At 36.8% G+C, this 24925-nt stretch overlaps 1 protein-coding gene across 3 annotated transcripts in view; it reads left to right on the top strand.

The window, feature by feature from the left end:
* LOC122791788 (nuclear receptor subfamily 1 group I member 3-like) overlaps nucleotides 1-24925 on the top strand; it is a 406293-nt gene that overhangs the window by 171103 nt on the left and 210265 nt on the right. The window lies entirely within an intron of this gene.

Genomic DNA, 24925 nt, shown 5'->3' with positions numbered 1-24925 from the left:
TGTACCTTAATAAAGAGGAGTTGTAACTCCTGCTCTTATTAGCAACAGCTACTATGAAAGTGTAAGGGTACAGGACAAGATGAACATTGTAGCCTGCAGGATGAAAGGCTACTGAAAAGCCGTAATCAACCAGAATTCTGAAATGGCTAACACTTCAGAACTCAGGAAGAATATTGCGAGTAAATACCATCATGCATATTAGAAAGAGATTTGTGACTGACATTCTCTGCTGCTGAACTTATACAAATGTCATCCTCGGCAACAGAAAAAAAGGCTATATTTTAACTCTACTCCAAAAGTTATTACTAGCTTAGGGTTTACTGGTAGTTTACACTTTGAACACTGCCACCTAGTTTAGAAGAGACATATTAAAAAGGGCTTATTTTGAAAGTTTTTGGAATCCCTATCCCATCAATGGATAGGAAGAGTTTCCTACTGGACTTTGTGGATGTTAACATTGAAATTATGTTGGAGCTGTCCCATTAGCCATTACAGGTGGAACTTCCCTTTGGGTCAATAAACAACAAACACATAGATATAAAGAAGTCTTCTCAATGGCAACTTCAATGGACCTTAGAAAGGTGGCTATCACTTTTTATTCACTGTCATTCTGTGATCTCTATGTGTTCACTGTGTGTGTTGGGGAGGGTTGATTCAAACTATTAAGTTCAGTGAAACATATTCAATTATCAATCCTATCCTAAGAAGAATTTCAGGGCTGTCTCAGACTGGTCTGCCCTGAAGGATTTGGTCCTATGCCATCTTCAAAGAAGGGCTGATTCTGGGCACCTAGTGATGGTGACTGCTTGTGCAACCTTATGGAGGTATCTGACTCATGGACTTTAAGTGCAACTCTGTGACTGAAGTATCAGAACAAAGTGCAGCTAAACATTTGTATACTTACCATCTTTACATTCAGAGTGCATTTAGTTTGATGGTTTCTTAATGGAACTTGAGGATTGATTAGAGAAAAAAGTGGCTCTGTTGGTCTTTATAGGAACAATGTCTATATTAGTAGAACTTCAAAAAAACTAACAATTCTCAGATAAGACAGTGGAGAGATCCAAATCCTTACTACATCTGCATGGTAAATTTATAGTGCAATCAAACATGACTCTATTTAAATCATTGTAAATGTATAGTGCAATCAAACATTACTCCAGCTGAGATCATGGTAAATGTATAGTGCAATCAAACATGACTCCAGCTGAGATCATGGTAAATGTATAGTGCAATCAAACATGGCTCCGGCTGAGATCATGGCAAATGTATAGTCCAATCAAACATGACTCCAGCTGAGATAATGTTAAATGTATATTGCAATCAAACATGATGCCACCTGACATCATGGTAAATGTATAGTGCAATCAAACATGACTCCAGCTGAGATCATGGTAAAAGTATAGTGCAATCAAACATGACTCCAGCTGAGATCATGGTAAATATATAGTACAATCAAACATGATTCCAACTGAGATCATGGTAAATGTATAGTGCAATCAAGCATGACTCCAGCTGAGATCATGGTAAATGTATAGTGCAATCAAACATGACTCCAGCTGAGATCATGGTAAATGCATAGTGCAATAAACCATGACTCCAGCTGAGATCATGGTAAATGTATAGTGCAATCAAACATGACTCCAGCTGAGATCATGGTAAATACATGACTCCAGCTGAGATCATGGTAAATGTATAGTGCAATCAAACATGACTCCAGCTGAGATCATGGTAAATACATGACTCCAGCTGAGATCATGTTAAATGTGTAGTGCAATCAAACATGACTCCAGCTGAGATCATGGTAAATGTATAGTGCAATCAAGCATGACTCCAGCTGAGATCATGGTAAATGTATAGTGCAATCAAACATGACTCCAGCTGAGATCATGGTAAATGTATAGTGCAATCAAGCATGACTCCAGCTGAGATCATGGTAAATATATAGTGCAATCAAGTATGACTCCAACTGAGATCATGGTAAATGTATAGTGCAATCAAACATGACTCCAGCTGAGATCATGGTAAATGTATAGTACTATCAAACATGACACCAGCTGTGATCTTGGTAAATGTATAGTGCAATCAAACATGACTCCAGCTGAGATCATGGTAAATGTATAGTGCAATCAAACATGACACCAGCTGAGATCATGGTAAATGTATAGTGCAATCAAACATGATTCCAGCTGATCATAGTAAATGTATAATGCAATCAAGCATGACTCCAGCTGAGATCATGGTAAATGTATAGTCCAATCAAACGTGACTCCAGCTGAGATCATGGTAAATGTATAGTGCAATCAAACATGACTCCAGCTGAGAGCATGGTAAATGTATAGTGCAATCAAACATAACTCCAGCTGAGATCATGGTAAATGTATAGTGCAATCAAACATGACTCCAGCTGAGATCATGGTAAATGCATAGTGCAATAAACCATGACTCCAGCTGAGATCATGGTAAATGTATAGTGCAATCAAACATGACTCCAGCTGAGATCATGGTAAATGTATAGTGTAATCAAACATGACTCCAGCTGTGATCTTGGTAAATGTATAGTGCAATCAAACATGACTCCAGCTGAGATCATGGTAAATGTATAGTGCAATCAAACATGACACCAGCTGAGATCATGGTAAATGTATAGTGCAATCAAACATGATTCCAGCTGATCATAGTAAATGTATAATGCAATCAAGCATGACTCCAGCTGAGATCATGGTAAATGTATAGTCCAATCAAACTTGACTCCAGCTGAGATCATGGTAAATGTATAGTGCAATCAAACATGACTCCAGCTGAGATCATGGTAAATGTATAGTGCAATCAAACATAACTCCAGCTGAGATCATTGTAAATGTATAGTACAATCAAACGTAACTCCAGCTGAGATCATGGTAAATGTATTGTACAATCAAGCATGACTCCTGCTGAGATCATGGTAAATGTATAGTGCAATCAAACATGACTCCAGCTGAGATCTCTAGTCATGTAAGTACATTATACAGAGTTTTCACATTACATTATTGATGATACTGTAGGCATCAGGCTTGAGTTTCTCTGTCTTCGGAATGAGTACTGATGGAAGTCAAGGCTATTATCACCTTTGCTATTCAGAATGACAATTTGTCTGATATCATGAAAACTATAGAAAATATTGTCATAGTTGTTGTGTGGAACCTGGCCTAATCTGCCATCTCCTGTAATGTGTGTCGAAAATAAATAGCGCCCTTACTGAAATAATTTAAATGCATGTGGAGACATGACTCCCCCCTCACCATTATGGGAGCTACTTGCTATACTCCTTTAACCAAAGTTTATGGCAAAATGCCAGCACCTTAAGAATTCACATTTGCTGTAAAACTCAGACAAAAACTTGATAAATAACAGCCAGTTACTCATTGCACTTTATTTATAATGGAAAATTATACCAGCAGTAAACATACCTCACTGAATTTTTAAGGTCCTTACCTTAAACTGTTTGGCCAGTCTGCTAGCAGATTCTTTTCATGTAAGAATGCTCATTTGATCTCTGCATAAATGTAAAAGGAAAACTTCATTCATAAAAAACAAACTTGTATTTTCATAATATATTGATATTCTGTGCACTACTAATATATCAGTGACATTTTAAGATTCTACCATTATTTTTAAGTTGCACCCTAAAATGGCCAGTGCTGAGATTACTTTACTTTCCAGTCTATCCACCTTTCTCCCACAGTCTATCTTGTGTCCTTGTGATATGATACAGCTTAAATACCATAAATGAGCTGATTTGCTTCAGCATTTACTTACAATGGCAATGCCTTAAGACACTCACTTTCTGGACTGGTGGTCTCTGAAAATGGTGTCATTGTTGTTTTTACATGACATTACTCAATTTTGCATCAACAGCAGGATGCTAAAGCCTTGCAAATGAATCAACTCATCTTCAGATTTTTGTTATACATGTATTCATCTCTGTAGTTCTTTGTTCTGTAGTTAATGCTTTGTTGTCTGTGATTGGAAGCTGATACTTCTGAGTTCTGGTAAAGCAGATTTAACCATCTTCTAATATTCCATATATTATCCTTCATTTTCTACAGATACATGGATAACAGGATCACCTTACTGTTACAGCACAAGTCGCTCTGTTCTTCATATTAAAATGTATTCAACAACTATCTCTTTGGAAAAGAATGTCATATTAACTATTTGTGCTTTATTAGAGCATTTCATTAAACTCAACAAGACAGTCTCAGAATGTAGAATTTGGAGTGGTGATAGTGAAACTAGGAGTGAGGTCTTCCCCATGTCATGTAGGCAGAAAACAGCATAAGATCTGAATAAGAAAACAGCTGTGTCAGAAAGAAAACATGGGAATGAACAATGAAAGGCACTAAAGAGTGTCTGGGCACAAAAAAGGCCTAGGTGATGACACATAGATAAAAATAAGTTTAGGATAAGACTAACTGCATTGGGGTGTGGAGCTATCCTTTGATGTATGGTAGAAATCAGATTTTTATGTTATAAACCGTAACATTACCTCTACAGTCCAACAAACACCTTCACAAATATTGTTACTTTCTGTATGCTTTTGAACATATAATGAGGTTCTTTAGGTTTGTCTCTAGCCAAGGCATTTCTAATGTACAATTTTCTAAAAGATCTAATTTCCAAAGAGGTTAAATTATATGCTACCAATCCTAGAGCTTGCAGCAGTCCTGGGTTTGTGTCTTACAACCTCTAGTTTCCAACTTAGTGACTCTGTCAATTAAGTAGGCATTGTTTCTGGTTCACCCCTAAAAAGGACCTGGGAACCAAGTGAGCTTAGCTGGTTAGAAGATGTGTTTTATACATCTATAGCTATTTATTTATACACACACACACACACACACACACACACACACACACACACACACACACACACACACACACACACACGCACACAAACCCACACACACACGCACACACACACGCACACACACACGCACACATATACAAAGTAAAAACAGTGATACAGTCATTAGGGAGGTACAGTAACAATTATATCACAGAGCAAGAGAGCCTGTGTTTCATTTCTCAACCATTGTTCCTTTTCTGTGAAATCAGTTCGTATAGACTGCCTGCATTGATGTTTTGTTTAGTTTTTTTTTTTCCTGGCTACCTCAGTTTCTTCCCTGCCTAGTAAATACCATGGATGCCAGACACTGTTCATGTGATCACTATAGGAGATGGATGTGACTTGACAGCACTGGACGAATACAGCAATAAAATGAGCATTTATAGGTGACATAAATCTCTGTTAATGCTAGGCAAAGTTAGTAGTGCCTCAGAGCCCCTGCTAGTTAGGGGTGTAAATTTACTAATGCTTAGTATACAAGCACTGCAAATGTTCAGCTACTCTTGGGGTAGAGCTTCTACCTGAAAGCTTGACAAGGACATAAATATGTGTAACATGTTTAAAGGTCAAGTCTGTTTGCTAACCAAATAATCTATGAGTTTACACAGAGAAGGTCATCAGCACTGATCGCGTCTCTTTAGCTGACTGATTTTTGTTTTCTAATTTGCAGCATATAAACACAGGTTGCACACCGTTTAAAGACTGAAACTAGTTATTTATTAACTTGGTTATTATTTTCTAAGTTTTGTAAAGTGCAACAAAAGTATGCATTTTGCAATACTACCATACATGCTGGTATTTTAATTTGAAATAGGAATGATGCAGCTATAGCTAGCTCTGTTGGTGCTGAGGAATAAAACCCTGACTACGGCCTATGTGAACCGGGTTCAATTAATGGCTCAAACATTTGGATCAGGTAGGGAAGTCAAGGCATGCCTATCTTAGGGGGGCTAGGTAGAGGAGAACATGCACTGCCATAATCCCTTGGGGGAGCAGCAGAAGTACAAATACTTATCTTGGTGGTTGGGTTTTGGTTCACCACCCACTGCCTAGTGTTACACTTAATGGCAAATGTTCTGGAGCATGTGCTCAAAAGCGGAAGGTGCTATGGACCTCTGTGCTGATATGGGAAGTTGCTTCCTCCATGCTTAGAGGTGGGGTTAAGACCATTAGAAATGTCCTCATAGGCAGGATGCCAGTGAGCAATGAGAACAGGACACAAAACACTCTCATGGTTAGCTGTATGATGGTTATCTGGATACTGCATGCATCTCATGGACACTGTATGATGGTTGCCTGGATACCTCATGCATCTCATAGACATCTTCAGAGTTAATGGGCTCAGGTACAGTGGAGGGTGGCAAGTGCAGGAGAAAAAAACATCCTCTAAAATTATGATAGAAATATACACCTCTTTTTTATTGCCAGTTTGTTGCCTTCCTTTATAAAGAAATTTCTTTAGACCTTAAGCAATTGGTGAACTGCATATCCAGGTATAGTGTTAAATTATATCATAGGGTATAACAGTACCATTTTCCCCTCAGATCATATATTTGATGAAATTAATAACAAAATCGAGTTAGAGCAGCTGCAGTTCATCTGTAGGTCCAAATAGTTTCTGGATGGAAATTTTCAGAGCCCAGAAGCTCTTTCTATTTTATTTTTAGACCAGAATGAAGACCAAATAGTTTCTGGATAAAAAGTTTCACAGACCAGTTTCTCAGATCTTCTGTGCCCCCAACTTCTCTAACCCTGGGGTGACACATACTTTCATATTATCAGTAGCTATTTTTATGGTCTCCATGTGACCCTTGTAGTACAACATAAGATTATGTTGCTTAATTTTTATTGAAGTAAAGGTGACACTTGGTTATCACTGTCTTTTATATTTAGCTGGGAGGATCCTGTCCCTCTGCTCATTACCTTGCTTTCCGGATTAGTTAAACAAGGTTCAAGTTGGGCAAGGCTAGTTCTGAAGAAAACTGGGGCTTAGGTAGTGCAACTTTATCTTCATATATTAAATATTGATGTAAAATACACTCTAAATGTTCAAGAGACAGGGGAATGCTTGACAGCAATAAGGGACATGGATAACCTAAAACTGATGCTTGATAAAGCTGACCTTCGAAGTTGAGTTGACCTTGCTTGTTAGATCTGTGTTAGAATACATGCTCCCTCCTGTTCATGTATCCATTTTGTATCAAACTTTCTTGTCCTGATATTTGGTTTACAACAATGTCTTCTGCTTTTGGAATTGGTTTCGTTAATTCTATCAGCTACATTGAAGGTTGTATGTCAGAGCTGGCAACTCGGCACTTAAAAATCTTCTGCCAATCATTAGTGGACCGGAGTTCCGCTGTGGCGACCCCTAACTGGGAAAAGCCAAAAGACACAATAACATTGTGTTTAGAATGTAACAAAACCTTTATTTACTGCCTTTCTTTTCTTGCCTTCAAAATGTATATTTGGATCTTTGACCCACATAGTAGCTCAGAGTTACAAAACAAAATTTATAAAAGTGATTGATTAAATAGAGGTAACTTTGTCATAACCTAGATTTTGACAAGATATTTGATATAGTACCACATATTTTATTTGATTTAATATTTAATAGTGCGTAATAGAAAGAAGGACTAACCCAGACTAGATCACATTCAGCTACTGCACAGGTCAACAATAAAACATTCTCAGTATTAGCCAGTTCTGTTGGTATGGAGAGATGAAGCCCTAACTATACCCCAGGTGACCCAGGATCACTTAGTTATTCAGATGTCTAACAGGGCTGACAGAGATGATAAACATGCCCATAGTGGGGTGGGGGGGTAACATGTTGATAAGTATAGATCACTCACTGAGCCCTTGAGCAGGCTGGGGCTTGGAGCTATTGCCAGACTGGTCATCTGGGATGGCTGACAAAACAAGGATGCTCTAGATTCCAAAGCTGGCACATCTTCATAGGCTATACCTAAGTACCTGCCCAATCCTCTGTAATAAAATCAACATTCTGGAGGGTTAAGACTTAGATAAATATCAGCTTGGTCCCAGTATAATGGACCCAGCTTTCCAGCTTCTTTCTGTCATTGTGGGTAGATGTCATAGACCATATAACATGAAGTTCATTCTCATCTGAAGGGTCAGGATGTAACCAGTGAAGAGACATTCTGTAGTACCCTTAATACAGTGATCCAGGGGGTCTGTATGTGGAGCAAGGATCTGCAGTCAACAGTAAGCTGGCCAAATAAAGTATTCCCACTGTTAAGTACAGAATGATCTAGTACATGAAGGATATTTATATTTTCGTAGGTCTCTTGGTATGTAGTAGGCTAATGGCCTTTGGGGCCTTTTTAAACCTAGCCATCCATACCAAATTTATGAAAAGTTCTGGGATTTGGATTTATGAAAAGTTCTGGGCTTTGGATATGAAACATTTACAAGCAGTGGCCTGGGAGGTGAACCATTTACAGATATATGTGCCAACTCAGGGGTGAATTTCCAGTTCTCCACCCAGTTGCCTGTGTTTTTCTTGAATTGGGTTAGGAAGTAATTCTGCTTCACATGGATAGTGAGCCTGTTCCACAGAAGGGGTAGTCTCTAGGACACATACCCATCTCTTCAGTAGCTCCTATTAATATCACAGGCAAGCAAGGGTTAAGACTTTTTAATGTGTAATTCTGACACTGTTTGTTTTGAGGGTATGCAGGAGGTCCAGCAGAGTGGGATATAAAGATGCCTCCTATGCCAGGCATAGATCTCCCCCCCCCCCCTTCAAGAGCATATAGGAGACAAAATACAAGGATGGGGCTTTGAGGCAGTCTGCATAGAACATGCTATTTACATTCCATGGATATTCCAATTGTTGAATATGCCTGGTTAAGTACCTACCAAAAGGGGCATTGTACTCAATGATAGGTTTGATGAATGCTGAATGCAGTGAAACAATGACATCCTTGGACCTAGATGCCATACCTTTGTTTATAAATGGCACAACATAGAACAATTTCCTCACTGTCGAAGATACATGTTGGTCAAAGGCACAGTGGTGCAGCGGTTAATGTTGTCACCTCACAGCAAGAGGTTCTCCGGTTCGATTCTCGGCTGGGGTGCCTTCTGTGTGGAGTTTGCATGTTCTCCCTGTGTTCGCGTGGGTTTCCTCCAGGTACTCCGGTTTCCTCCCACATTCCAAAGACGTGCATCTGGAACGTTTCTCCCTGGGCCTCCACTGAAAACAGGCTCTGTGGAACCTAGTCGGACATTCCCGGTCAACAAATGTTAAATAAATAAATAAAATAAATAAATAAATAAAAAGATTATTGTCAATGTGCATCCCCAAGTACCTGACTCCTGGGTCAGCTTTTAGGGATGTGTTGTCAATATTGTAGATAGTGGGTGGCCAACTTCCTGAAGGATACTATTATGCATTTGTTGGCATTTAGTTTTAGTCCATGGCTCTGATACCAGTTATTAGTCTGTGTCAGTCCTTCATGGAGAACATGAGTGTCAGTGGAGGATTCTATGGCTGTTCCTAATTTACAATCATCTGCAAATTTAATCATCCAGAGACACTTGATCTTGGCCTTGACTTTGGAGAAGTTGATGATAAAAAGTGGTTGCCGGATGATTCCTGATGGACTCCACTAGTTTTTGGCTTCCTTGTAGAGGTGGATGCCCAAATTTTAACTTCATGGGTCTTGTCTGTAAGACAGCTGGATATCCACCAGGTGACATAAAGGTTTATACCTAACCTCTTGAGTTTGTCAGCAATACTCAAGTAACGTATTGTGTCAAATGCCTTGGCCAGGTCAAGTTAAGCAGTGTGAACCATTTTTCCTTCATCTATAGCTTTGGTGATATTCTCAAGAAGTCCACCAGGTCAAATAGGCATGACCTGCACTTGACATAACCAAACTGGGTTGTTTTCAGTATCTTCAGGTTTCCTAAGTCATTACTGATCATTTCCATGATAACTATTCCCACTGCTTTGCATATGAGACTAGTGAGACTTTTGGGCCTGTATTTCCAGACTCTATAGATGGTTCACCTTTATGCAGAGGGATGATGGTTTCCATTCTTCATTCATAAAGCACAAAGCCTGTTTGGAGACTTCAGTTAAATAGTGATTCCAGAGGGCCTGATAAGTCATGTTAAAACAGTAGAAGGAGACTTCTTCCCTTGTAAATGTTTCCACCAAGAGAAAATAGTCACACAAGATCTGTTGGATAATCTACCCTTCCCTATCACTACAGTTTTGCACACACTAGTCATCGCTGTATTTGAACACCTGCCTATTTAAGTCCACACTCTGGGGAACTGTGCATTAGTTGCTCATGCCACAGGAGAAGCAAAATGCAGCAAAGTACACACGCAAGTACCAGATATAAATAATGATTGTGTAACACTGTGCCCCTTTTGAAGATGAGTAGATGTAGTATACTGAATGACAGAAGATTATAGTTGAGTCATTAAGCATAGCCATGTATCTATGTGTTCAAGAGATACATCTTAAGAAATCCACAATCCTAGCAAAGCTGAGTATCAATGTCTCATCAGGTTACTATAGCAATAACCCACGCCTGGGTGTGGGTAATGCTGGATTTACCCACGGTTGGCGTGGTTTGGTCCCGAGGGTGAAGCCCGAGGGACCAAATAAAGACAACCGTGGGTAAATCCAGCATTACCCACACCCAGAAGTGGTTATTTATATATAATGACATTATTTAAGAAAAGAAATAATTACTTTTCTTAAATAATGGCATTGTATAATGCCTCTTTGCTGCCCTTCCGCAGCTGTCTGGTATTCCGCGGCAGTTCTGATGTACTGCGCATGCCTCGCAGTACATCAGAGTTGTGGGCAAAAGCAACGGAGAACGCAAGATCTCCGTTGCTTTTACTCTCACTATGTTAAATGGGTTTAACATAGCGAGACAGCTTTAAAATAAGCAACGGAGATCTACGTTGCTTATTTTAAAGCTGTCTCGCTATGTTAAACTCATTTAACATAGCGAGACAGGTTTAAAAAAAAAGCGATCTCCGTTGCTTTTTACACAGTGTGTCGCTATGTTAAAGGAGTTTAACATAGCGAGACAGCTTTAAAAAAAGCAACGGAGATCTGCGTTGCTTTTTTTAAACCTGTGTCGCTATGTTAAACTCTTTTAACATAGCGAGACAGTGTTTTATACTAACGGAAAAAGTCCGGGCGACCGGACCTTTTTCCATTAGTATATTGAGGGATTTACAACGGGCACGCTGGTTGGGCTGGCCAATCAGCGTGCACGTTTTAGAGGAGGAATTGTATAATAATTTTTACTTCCTGATGTCAGAAAGAGGGTTGTTGTACTCCTGAATTGCCATCCTTCAGAGGAGATATTGAAGAAAGGATCTATCTGCTTCTGAGCTGGTGGTAGATCAGATGGATGTGAAAGAATATGGATATTCATATTAAAATATGTATAATATTTATATAGAATTTATCAAAAACTAAACATACTTATTTTATTTTCACAGCATTTGTTATATATTGTAATGCATTGTTTTATTTCTAATAAATGAAGCTAGCTTTCCAGTTTAATGCTCATTGTTATTTATAGAAATAAAATTCAAAAAATAAGAAAATGCAGTTCACACATTTCAGTCTGCATTCAAAATACATTTTATTGTCAGACTTCTAGCTGCAGAATTTTCACATTTTTGTGTTCAGATGCAGAATTTCCTTGTTGATAGGGCTCTGGCACTGTAGCTAGCAAACTAAATGACCAGTATTTTCACGGATCTCACACCAATAAAGCAACTCTCTTTGCAGTTCCACAGACAGGAATTAACCAACAAAACTTCTTTTTCCACAAAGATATGGATAAATTCTACTGGCTTTTATTATAAAGGGTTCGCCTCCCTTCCATCACAGAGAACCTTCTGGATTACCTTCCTTCTTCCTACTAGTATATAAAATTCCTTCTAATATCCTCCCTCCCCAAGCCAGCATACTCTTCAGTCCTAAAAATCAGACATCTGCACTACATTAGAGCACTGGGTTTAAATACTCCAGAGTGCATCTGTATTAACACCAACCTGCCTGCCTGTCTGAAATTAGTATCCTTAAAGAGACCATTCACCATTATGCTACATAACCATTCTAAGCTAGCATATTCAAAAGGACCAGCTATCACTGTGACAGAATATATTAGCTACTATTCCATTACTAATACTTGTGCTCTTCCACTTTTTACTTTTCATTAAACAAAAGAGTTGTATCATCTAAGCCATATCTTCCAGAAAAAAATAACAGTTTTATCTTGACACTTAGACGATACTAGATCTCCTCTTGTAATTAATATAAAACAAAATCCACTGCTAAAGCAAAAAATGATATTTTCCTTTCCCCCATTTTCATTCTGTCATTTTTCCTAAACCCTTTAATTTCCTTTTATTATAAGAAAATATGTTACCTTGCTCCTCTCTGTCCCTTTTTACATTGAGATATCAAACCTGCTTGTCCAACAGGAATTTTATTGAGCATTTTCTCTTTCTCCACAGGAAGTCAGATGTTCTTTCATTACTTTTTGCTACAAATAATTTTTTCTTAATACTATTTCATTTCTGATCCCCTAGGCTTTCCCATTCAGGTTAGAAAATTCTCAGAACTAGATCCTGATAGCCCCTTTTTGTGCTGTGTGTGTCTATTATTACATTATCCCCTCAATTTAGCAGTTTCTGTAACACATGCCAGTTCTCCCAGTCCCTTGGAGCTCTGTAAAATTGTTATTCCATGTTTTCAATAAATTATTTTACTTCCATTTTAAATTTTACCCCAACTTTGATTTTTTTCACTTTCTGAAAAAAATAGGAACAAACATTACAAATAAAAATTGACCGAGTGAAGTGTCGGCACCCCCCCATTCTGCTCTCTTAACACAATTCATCAGAATTCATCATCACTATCAACCTCCTTTTTCCATTTTCTACATGGTGCTAGGCTATCACATTAGTTGTTGCCATGTCTCAATTCAATACCACTGTCCCACCTTCTGCAACAGTTACAGGTCTTCTCTTACACAATCTATGCATCTCTTTGCTGGATGCCCTCGTTTCTTCTTGCCTTCCTTCTATTTGTTCCAGATCATCTTCACCAGATTGCCTTCTGCTTTCCTCCACATGCGCCCAAATCATCTGAATCTGTTCTCTTTGATCTTCTCTGCAATCTGAGCTGCTTGGGCTTTTCTGCTATCCTCATTTCTTCATCTGTCCTACAGTGAGCATCCTACCACCCATCTCTGGCACTTGAACTCCATCACATCTAGCTTCCTCAACTGCTTTGCTTTTACTGCCCAAGTTTCTGTACTATACAGTAGAACTGGTCACACCACTGTTTTGTATAACCTATTTTCATATTTTTTTGGCATTTTTCTACCACTTTGTGCCAGTTGGCTACAGCCTTCCTGATTCTGGCTTTGACCTTCTCATTCAGACTTCCCTTCCCCTCAACTACCCCTCCCCAATACTTTGAAGCTGTTGACCTGTTTCCCTATCTTCTCTTCTATCCTAACTTTCATCTTCTTCTGATTTCCTCCAATTGCTGACATTACAGCTGCCTTATCTGTACCCAGTTTAATTCCATGTACCTTCAGCTTTGCATTCCATTCCCCTATAATTTGCTGAAGTCCTTGTTCAGTGCCTGCATGCAATGCTGTATCATTGGCATACAGCAGCTTTGATGATCTGTTTCCTGCAACCTGTTTGCTAATGTAGTCCATAACCAGTATGAACCATATCGGGTTCAGAGCTGAACCCTGACACACACCCATACCACTGTAATTTTAAACACTGTACTTTTGTCATTGGATCCTTGTACATAGCCTGCACTAATTCTACCAATTTTTCTGAGACTCCAACCACTGCAGGACCATCTAAATCAGTTTTTTTGCCATCTTGTCATATGCTTTCTCCGAGTCTAGAAATGCTCAGTTGGACTCTTTCTTCATCTCTAGCTTTTTATCAGTTATCTGCCTCACTGAAGACAGTGGGTTGGTTGTCCTGCATCACATGATTCAGTTTGGTATAAAACCATAGAATTCACATATAATTAACCATCTTCTGTGAAAATATACATACGTACATAAAATCCTTGACTTAGTAGCCCTATTTTTATCATGTAGACCTTTTTTTCAGAAAAAAATGCATTAAATACCTCCCTTTTCCCCTTCTTTCTAAAACAATGCTCAATTCTTTGTTCATAGTTGTAGAATGTGTTTGTGTGTTGTAACTTTAAGAAGCATTTCCAAGGACTGCACATGCATATAAATAGCAAGCACGTGCTAGTTTCAGTGCCATTTTGAGAGTGCAGCCAGAGTGTGAGCATGTATGAGAGAGATAGTCAGTTTGTTTATAAGTTTATCTAAGTTAAGTTTACTAAGGCTCAATCCTGATGTGTTTGTATATAGTAAAGCTACTTGATCAGAACCCACAAAATGTTCGTCTGTTTTATCCTGACCAGTCGCCTACATGGTGTCAGAACTGGGATCCCAGAAACTGCTTTTCAGAGCAACGAGGCGCAGAGCTAACAGTGAAGGTAAATTACGAGGACTGAGAGCAAAAAAGGGCCAGAAATGAAACAAAGGTAATGAAAACTTGCACAAACGATTTATTTTATTAAAAAGGTAAAATAGAGCATTAGCAGGGGATAGAATGCATTATTAAGCAAACAAATAGCATGGAAATGTTTATTAAGCAAACAAAAAGCACAAAAAGTTATTAATTAAGCAAAATGTTTGAAATTAAGATTTGATAAAACAATTATCAGAAAAACACATATGGGGTTCAGAGTTGCTTCAGAATTGTAAAACAAGCATGTTTAGAGTAAAACAAACACAAGAAAAGTACAATGGGCATGAAAAGAGATTAAATGGGCAAAAAGAATATAACAAGGGCAAAAAGGACACATTAAGCAAGGCAACTGCATGTCTTTTTTAAAAATGACCGAGTTTTGGCATAGACTACTATTTCGCATTGATTGAAGCTATTCAGGGCATAACTAAAATTATTAGAAATATCTTAAAGTGTGTAAAAGTGCTTACAGTGTGTGTGTTTATTACTGTGCATTTATTCTGAAGTTTATTGTGTGCAAAGTGCAACTATTTTGTGAAGTGCAGTCAAAATACAGCCATTTTGAAACGTTTCATGTCCTGGGTGTGTCTATTCGCAAAGGGCCACCATTACAGAGTGTTTCTTGTACTGTAAAGAGTTATTTAGCAAAGTACAGCCATTGTGGAAGTGTTTCAGTGTGCTGTGTACTGTTCATTCACATAGTGCAGTTACTTCAAAATGTTTTTTACTCTGAGCTTCTTCTGCCCATTTTATTTGCACAGTGCATTTATTTTGAAATGTTTCTTACACTGATGAGGTGATTTCTTGAAGTACAGTGATTACAAGGGTGTTCTTGTGCCAGAGAGACTTATTTTGCAAAGTATTTCACAGAGTTCAGTTATTCAGAGGCTTGTTGTGCTATTGGGTATAGTTACAATTACTGGCATAAATTTCTGGCATATGTGTATGTGTGTGCTTATGCATACTTGCAAAAGCCTTCATTGATATGTGTTAATATGGCAGAGGCATTTCACAGACCAGGTCCACTTGTATTTGATCAGAATGTTGCAGAGAATTGGAGAATATTTGAGCAGGCGTACGATATTTTCATACAATCAGCTTACGCACCATGGCATTCATTTTGCTAAACCTAGCTGGGTCAGAGGCCATTAAAAGAGAGTGTTTATTTGTATATGCACCAGCAGTGCATGAAGGAGAGGGAGAAAACCATCATATTGTTGTACAGGTTGAATCAAGAGAGGACCCCGAGTGTTTGAAATGCAAATTCAGAGAAATGTGCAACCCCCAGACAAATGTTACATTAGAGAGGCATTTGCTTTTCACAAGAGATCAAAAAACAGGAGAAACTTTTGCAGCTTATATTACTGATCTGAGAAACAAAGCTAAAATGTGCAGGTTTGATGATTTATAAGATGAGTTAATAAAAGACAGGTTTGTATGTGGTATTAATGGGGTCTATATTATATTAGCGGATGCTTGAAACTGTGAATGCTATATAATCGACCCAAACACAACGGAAATGCAAAATGTCGAAGATACGGATCAGTGATTTTTTCCCAGGGAAGAAAAATTGCCGATCCGTTAAAAAAACGAACAAACAAAAAAAAAAAAAAACAAACAAAAAAACCCAAACATAATATAAAGTGGGAGGCTTTGCTCACCACACTCCCCGATGAAGGGGGCTGTGCCCCCCCACCTCCCTACTTAAATATACCAACTCCGAGATTGCACCACAGTGGAGGAAATGGCAAAGTCCTGAAAACAGCCCAGTGATTTTTTTTCGCAAGGAAAAAAAATCGCTGTTCCTTGCTTTTGGCATTTTGCCATTTCGCATAAACATGTTCGATGAAATAGAGATTGCAACTTTAAGCATTCTCTGAAATAATAGGAATGCGGTATTAATAGTGCTGCTGTAAGAAAGATTTTACTTCGTGACAATGATTTAACACTGAGTAAAGCTATTGAGATTTGTCAAATCCATGAAGTTACAGAAAGGCACACAAGTATGCAGGCAAGTGATAAGAGAATGGTTTCAGCAGGCTCCAGACAAATGTAGACAGCATGCAGCATGTGGCTAACAGAAACAGGCCTAAGCACATGGCAGCTGCAGCCCCTGCAGGCATGGCAGGGACAACCCGTAGCCTTCCAGCAAATTCTAAGACTAGTTCAGTTAAAGGAGCATGCTCATTGCGGCATAAGGGTGAATCAGCAAAACCCAAGTTCGATTTTATTGTTAACTGTTGCAATTGTGGTGCCAACCATGAGTCTAAAAGAGAAAAGTACTTAGCATTTGGTCAGCAATGCCACAACTGTAAAAAATGGAACCATTTTCAAAAGTTTTGCAAATCAAGTAAACATCACTCAGTTACAAAGAAATGTCACTTAAAAAAGCAAGCTGATCATATAGAAAGCTGCAACTCTACTTTCTATGTAGCTGGTGTGTCAGTAGTTGGTGAAAGGATTAATGCAGTAGATTTATTGGCAAAGCGTGAAGTATTTTGTACTGTCCTGATTCATGGTAAACCCACCAAGATCAAAGCAGACACTAGTTCAAAGTATAATGTTATGTCAGCAGACACATTTGCTAAAGTGAGAGCTGGTGAACAACTTAATTTGGCTAGTTGTGCGAAACTTGTTGCTTATGGAGGTGAAGAAATTCAGACTGAAGATTCAGTAGTACTTTTATGTTATTTGGCTGGGAACAGTTACAGCTTACTATTTTATTTAGTCTGAAGACCTGTGCAGTCATTACTAGATCTCAGAGACAGTTTGAGAATGAATTTGCTTTCCTTTACCAAAGAAGTTCATCATATAAGCACATATCTCAGTTCCAGTTTCAGTGAAGCTATTTTCTCAGAATATGCTGATGTTTTCGATGACAAGCTAGGCAAGCTTCCAGTTATGTAGTCTATGCACTTAGACCCAGAGGTCATCCTGTGGTCAGACCAGCAAGAAGAGTTTCGATAGATATGCAGAACAAAGTCAAAGCTCAGCTGGATAAAATGGTGCAGCAAGGTGTAATTTGTCAAGTTATTGAACCTACTGAATGGGTGTCGTCCATGGTAGCAGCTCACAGAAAATGCTCAGACAAAATCAGAATATGCATTGACCCAAGAGATTTGAACAAAACATTAAAGAAACCTCATCAACCTATGTGTACAATTGAGGAAGTTGCAGCCCTAATACCAAATGTCACAGTTTTTTCTGTCTTGGATGCAAAGAGTTCATTTTAGCAAGTGATGCTTGATTGCAAATCTTCACTACTGACTACATTCAGTATCCCATTTGGAAGATACAGATTCCTCAGGATGCCTTTTGGAATAAATTCTGCAAGTGAAGTTTTTCAGCATGCAATGGAGCAATTGTTTTCAGGTTATCCATGTGCCATAATAGTAGATGATTTATTGGTTGGAGGCAATGGTGCAGAGCATGATAGAAACCTCAGAAAAGATTTAGATAGAACATGTGAAGTGAATTTAAAGCTCAATCCTCTGAAGTGTAAATTGATACTACCAGAAGTTACATATGAGTTTTACTACCACCCTCTTGGAGATATTTCTTAATCATACCAATCCTAAAGGAAAACAAATCTCCAAACCTCTGTACCTCATATAGACCTGTATCATTATTAAATAATGACTATAAGATATTTATGACAATATTAACTAACAGAATGAAAATACCACTATCCAAAACAATAAATAATGATCAAACTGGATTTAAATATAATAAACACAAACATGACAATATTAAAAGGATAATTTGTCTTATAGATTATGTTAATAAAGAAAATAAAGAAACACTCATAATTGGCTTAGATATAGTGAAAGCCTTTGAGTCCCTAAATTGGGACTATTTATTCAAAATCCTAATGCTATTTGAATTTCCTGCATCATTTGTTCATCTCCTAAAGAATATATATATATATATATATATATATATATATATATATATATATATATATATGTACATACAAATAATTTAGCATATGTCAAGTTAGGTCCTTTTACCTCTGAATCCATGCATATAACAAAAGGCACTAAACAAGGATGTCCCATGTCACCAATTTTATTTGCTCTGGCTATTGAAATATTGGCAGATTCAATTCGTAACAATATAAAAATCAAAGGAATAGATGTTTATAAACAATACAATTCTAAAGTAATGCTATTTGCTGATGACATATTAATAGCATTATCTAATACAAAAGAGACATTAGAAGAATTATATATATTAATTGACAAATTTCACATGACTTCAGGACTCCATTTCAATAAATAAAAATCAAAAGTTTTATTTTTAAATAAAAAAAGAACTGCAGACTAAGGGGGATCACATCATAGGGAAACAAGAATCTACCTTAAAATATCTAGGAATTGAGTTATGCAAGGATAATAATGAATTAGTCTCAAAAAACAACAATAATATCATCAACACAATTAAAATCTCTGTAGAAAAATGGAACAAAATAATATTAACATTTAAAGATAGACTACAGTTAATAAAAATGTTTTTACTTCCCAAGATCCTATATATAGCCTTGGCAATACATCTGTTACCAGAAAGGAATATACTTAAAGAAATAAATTCATGTCTAATAAAATTTTTATGGTTTCTCAAAAGAAACAGAATAGCTTCAATACATCATATCATACCATGGAATCAGGGAGGATTAAACTTTCTTGATATAGAAACATATATAAAAGCATCAATATTTAAAACAATCTCAGACTGGATAAATCCAAATTACTCTGCAAACTGGAAATGATTACTAACTGTAATATCAATAAATTAATTTGATTTACAAAAAAAATTCAAATAATGGATAAAAATAATTTGCCATGGCACATTTTATGTATTAGTATGCAATATAACATAACTAAACCCACTAAAACTCGTATGATTAATTATTACATTAACTCATTTAGGAAAATTATTAATGCAAATATATATTTAAAAATCAGGTTTGATCTTTTAACACCATTTATAGTCACAAAGAAATTTCTACATAAAATATATAGAGAAATTAATTCCTGGGAACAGAAATGATTTGTTTGTTGGCTCCAATGTATCAAAGAACTAAAAGTTTTAGATATGCAAGTAATAAACACAACATACAAAATTCCACAACAGGACTGGCTAACTTTACAGAGTATTCTGTCATATTCACAAGATTTAAGTAGAATAATTAACAATTCTTCATGTAAAGAAACACCTAAATTTACAAAATACATATATGAAATCATATATAATGACTTTGACATGGGAAACAGTATTTCAAAATTTTACAACATATTGATAAATTATAAAACAACACCCAAAACCTCAAATTGGAAATATATAACTAAAGGACACACAATACAGTTAACTGAAGATATTAAAACAGATATTTTATTATCGATAAAATATACATCCTTTACACAATACTGGAAAGTTTTTAATTGGAAATGCTTGCACAGAGCATTCTTAACCCCAGACAGAATCAGTAAAATTAGTTCTTCCATAAAATAAATATGTTGGAAATGTGAGCAAGTACACAATGCAGATTGGAACCACATTTTCTTTGATTGTGTTAAAATTAAGCCATTTTGGAATGGTATTAATAACTTTCTATAAGCTTTATTTAATTAATAATTTTATTTAACCAGAGCTCTTGTATTATTAAATGTGAACGAAGGTCCTCATTTGAATAGGTCAAACATGTATCTAGTATGGACTATACTTGCAGTTTCAATGAAGTGTATAGCAAGAATATGGAATACAAACACAATACCAATTTTGGAAGACTTCTACAGCCTACTGAAGACAACAGCATTATTGGAAATTAAAATTAAAGAACAAATAATTTATCCAAAGCTATTTATCAACAACACTTGGGGAAAAATTCTTATTGTTGATTGGCACTATACAATAATTGATCAGACACTCTGATAATGGATTGAACATACTTATAAAGTAACTGTGTACATTAAGATCTGTTATAGTGTCAGGCTAATGTAAACAGTGTACATAGTTATTTAAGATGTTATGTATAAATACTATGGAATTCATTCAAATGTATTTGAAAACTAAAAAAATTTTGAGAAGTTACATATGTAGGTCATTTATTTACTAGCACTGGCTTACATCCAGACCTGTCCAAGCAAACAGCCATTCTTGAGATGCCAGCACTGGATAATGTTCAAGCCCTACAACGATTTCTTGGTTTGGTCAACTATTTAGGCACATTTATATCAAACTTCAGTGAGTTAACAGCACCTTTGAGAGAGCTGATGCGCAGAAATGTTGCATGGTCTTGGTTAGAACAGCACCAGAGAGCATTTGAAGACCTCAAGCAGAAAATTGCCACACCACCTTCATTATGATACTATGATGTGAATACACCAATAACTCTTTCCTGTGATGCTTCAAAATTTGGTCTTGGATCAGTTATTCTTTAAGAGAGCAGACCAGTAGCCTATGCATCTAGAACTCTTACCCAAACTGAAATGCAATATGCTCAAATCGAGGAAGAACATTTGGCAATTGTGTTTGCATGTTTGACGTTTCACGATTATATTTATGGTCGAGCTATCCAGAGTGAAACTGATCATCAACCACTAGTTTTTATTATATGGAAGCCAATGCATTCAGCTCCAGTGAGATTACAAAGAATGATGCACAAATTGCAAAAGTACAACTTCAAAATGGTCTATACAAAAGGCAAATTTCTTTATCTGGCTGATACCTTATCCAGATTGCCCAGAAATACAACGGAACAGCTTGAGGCAGAGAATCAGAGAATTTTGACTTTGATGTCATGGAAGTGTGTAATTTTTCTACCATGAGACTTGTTGAGCTGACAGATCATACAAAGACTGATTCTGTTTTGTAAAAGCTCAGCCAATACATCCATGTAGGATGGTCATCAAAGCAATCCAGTGTACCGCCTGAAGTGCAACCTTATTTTCCCTATGGAGATGATGGAAGATGACATTATTTTCAAAGATCCTAAAATTGTTGTTCCAGCTTCCTTACAACGTGAATATATCCAGATTTTGCATTGTGGTCACCCAGGTTCTGCATCTCCCAGAAGAATGGCAAGAGAACTAGTATTTTGGCCTTCTCTGGCAAAAGACATTGATAAAGTACTTTCTTCTTGTTCAGTATACAATAGTACTAAACCACATTTGCAAAATGAAGCACTTCAGCTAAGTCCATTTCCTGAACTACATTGGCCAACAATAGCCAATGATATTTTCAAATGGAACAATCAGCATTACTTAGTGTTGGTTGACTCTTATTCAAACTGGTTTGAGATCGATTTAATACCTAACATTCACTGTTATCACCAAGTTGAAACATCATTTCTCAGTCCATGGAAATCCACAGAAGCTTATCTCTGTCAATGGTACCCAATTTACCAATCGTTTCAGAAATTTGCAAAAAGAATGGGACTTTGCACATATTACCAGTAGTCCTGAATACCCACAGTCAAATGGTCTAACTGAACGTGCAGTACAGAGTGCAAAGCAATTACTAGAGAAGTCAAAGTGTGACAATACCTATGTCTTTTTCAATTTACTCAATCTCAGAAACATAGCCCGTAATGATATACTTGGCTCACCTGCTCACAGACTTCTATCTAGGCAAATCAGAACAACCTTGCCTATCAGTTCCAGTTTGTTGAGGCCTGAAGCTAAAAACAACAGAGCAATCAAAGCCTAACTATTCAGAAAGCATTCCTTCCAGAAGTCCAGCTATAATAAATTGAGCAGATTTCTTCATCCATTGGAAGAAGAAGAAACAGTAAGGATACAAACGGTGAAAAGTTTTGACTGCATTGATCAAGTAACAGGTATATGTACCAAACTGAGATCCTACTTCGTAGAGTCTGAGGATGTGGAGTACAGGAGAAATTGCAGACTTCTTCCTGTATCAGAAATGATATTGCAGCACTGTTCCTGTGATACAGACTCTAAATCTCAGAGCAATCCAGACAATATTCCTGTTGCAGAACATGTCTTAACTTCTTCTTCCATTCTAGATGATGTTCCTGATGTCCCAGAAGTTGAACATTCAGCAGAGACAGTCCCAGTTAGTAAACCTAGTTCTAATTTCTATGTCACATGATTTGGTCATATTTCCAGACCTAGTGTGAAGTACATAGCAACCTGGACATAATTGTATGTATGTATGTATTTAGTTCTGTATAATTGCATGTCAAAGAAATACTTCGTACCAGTTGCATGTCAATCAATGTCGTCAGTAATGCATGACTCATTTCTCAAAGAAGGAGGATGTAGAATAGTGTGTGTGTGTTGTACCTTTAAGAAGCATTCCAAGGACCGCATGTGCATATAAATAGCAAGCATGTGCTAGCTTCAGTGCCATTTTGGGAGTACAGCCGGAGTAAGAGCATGTATGAGTGTGATAGTCAGTAAGTTTGTCTAAGTTAAAGTTACTAAGCTTCAATCCTGATGTGTTTGTACATAGTAAAGCTGCTTGAACAGAACCCACAATGTTTGTCTGTTTTATCCTGACCAGATGAGCAGCAATAGTCTTTCTTGCTTTATAACTAATACATAGTATGTCCATTTCTGCACCTGTTGATGTTACATTTTTATACATTGGAGATACTTACCTTTCATATTTTCCTATTAACTTCAAAATAACCATAATCTTCCAAAACTACTTTTCATCAGATAAATAATTCCCTTTATCTGTTTATCTTTTTGGACTACCAGTGTAATAAAATGGTGCATAAGATAGTAGTTTAAGTAATAGTGTATTGTACTACTCCATAAACCACTGTTGTGTTTTATTTACCTCACTTTTCATTTCATACCTAATCCAAATAATAAAGTGATTGACCTGCGGCCCTATTTTGCTCATGCTACTCCACTCCCCTAAACACCCACTGATCATTTCTGAAGTCTCATATATGTTCTTCATCTAAACTATAAGCTTCTTTACTATGGTACACTGCTGCAATGAACTCCAGCAAACCATTATGATCTGTACTGTCAAAGGTCAACCACATCAAAATATTTACTTCATCTCCTACCTAACCTTATACAAACTCCTTCACCTACCATAACAACTCCCTACCATCCCCACCTTGGCCTTCCACATCTGGTGCATAGTAATGAATCTGACACCTTTGCTAATGTTTTATAATTTACATGTAATAGGGAAACAGTTCTCAAGTATGGTAAATCTCTCCTGACTTCTCTTTGCATATTCTTTCCATTTCTGGTTCTGCCTTCATTCACTGTACCATTCATTCAAAGCTTTTATAAGTCACTCCATCTGCCATTTGTCCATATTTGCATGGAGCATATATCCAAACTCCTTTCCCTGGGATTGCTTCTTAGGTTTACTTTCTGTGATACTTTGGCTACCTTTTCTATAGTTATATAATTTATCAGATGTATATGTTCATCTGTAACTTTCTTTAGTTTCCCTCCACATAACTACCCAGTCTTCTGGAATATTAACCTTGAGATTTCTTATTTTCTTTAATTTGCTCCTTCTAACTATCCACTTTCCTTTAGTTACTCCAGATTCCCTGAACTTCCTTCTGCTGTATACATCTTAGTTTACTTACATTCCACCCACTGTTCTACCTAAGAATCATACAGCTCTTTTAAATTCACAGTAAACTATTTCCACAAACATTTTTGTCTCCAATCAATATTTTTTTTCAAGTTTTCCTTTATAATTGTACTTACTGTCGCTGATATATTATCTTTCTGCCATATATCAATGTACTATGGAAGAACAGCTGCTATTTCCCTTCATTAAGACACATTCACAGGATTTATTTCCAAATATAAAATCAATCCATATACTTAATTTTTGCATCTTATAAATGGTTTTGCATTATAAGAACCCCTTATTCCATCTATCTATCATTTTTTTCTTTCCTAACTGAATATCTGTATTTTAAAGTTGTCCCCTTCTTCCTTACTAAACCACATATGTTGCTATTAAAATCGCTCACTCACAATAGTGTCTACTTACATAATATACATGGCTTAAATTAAATGAATACCACTTGTCTTCCTCTACAAGTTAATAAGTCCTATAATATGTTGTAACATTTGTCTCAACCAAGCCATGGGTTTATTTTCATCAGTAATACATTTATTAAATCTGTTCATAATTTAAATCACATTGTTTATTTTTGGACAAATTGTGGCTTTGGTTTTAAGAAAAATGGATGAGATTTTTGTAAAACATTTTTGTTAATAGTATATAACCACTCTTCATGTAACACCTGACATGCCAAAATTAACTACCAAAGCCTCTTTTTTCATGAAATTCATAAATGTTTATTATCTTGGCATACTGTTTTTTTGCAAAAATACTTCCTATAAAGATTCGCTCTTCTTAAATGTTCATATTTCTTCTATTCCAAAGAAAATCTCTGTTTGTACCCTATCTCTTTCTTTGCCAAATGTA

This window comes from Protopterus annectens, chromosome 17.part0 (genome assembly GCF_019279795.1).
Source record: "Protopterus annectens isolate FY-2018-M chromosome 17.part0, PAN1.0, whole genome shotgun sequence".
NCBI lineage: Eukaryota > Metazoa > Chordata > Ceratodontiformes > Protopteridae > Protopterus > Protopterus annectens.
This window is presented reverse-complemented; position numbering and strand designations above follow the sequence as displayed.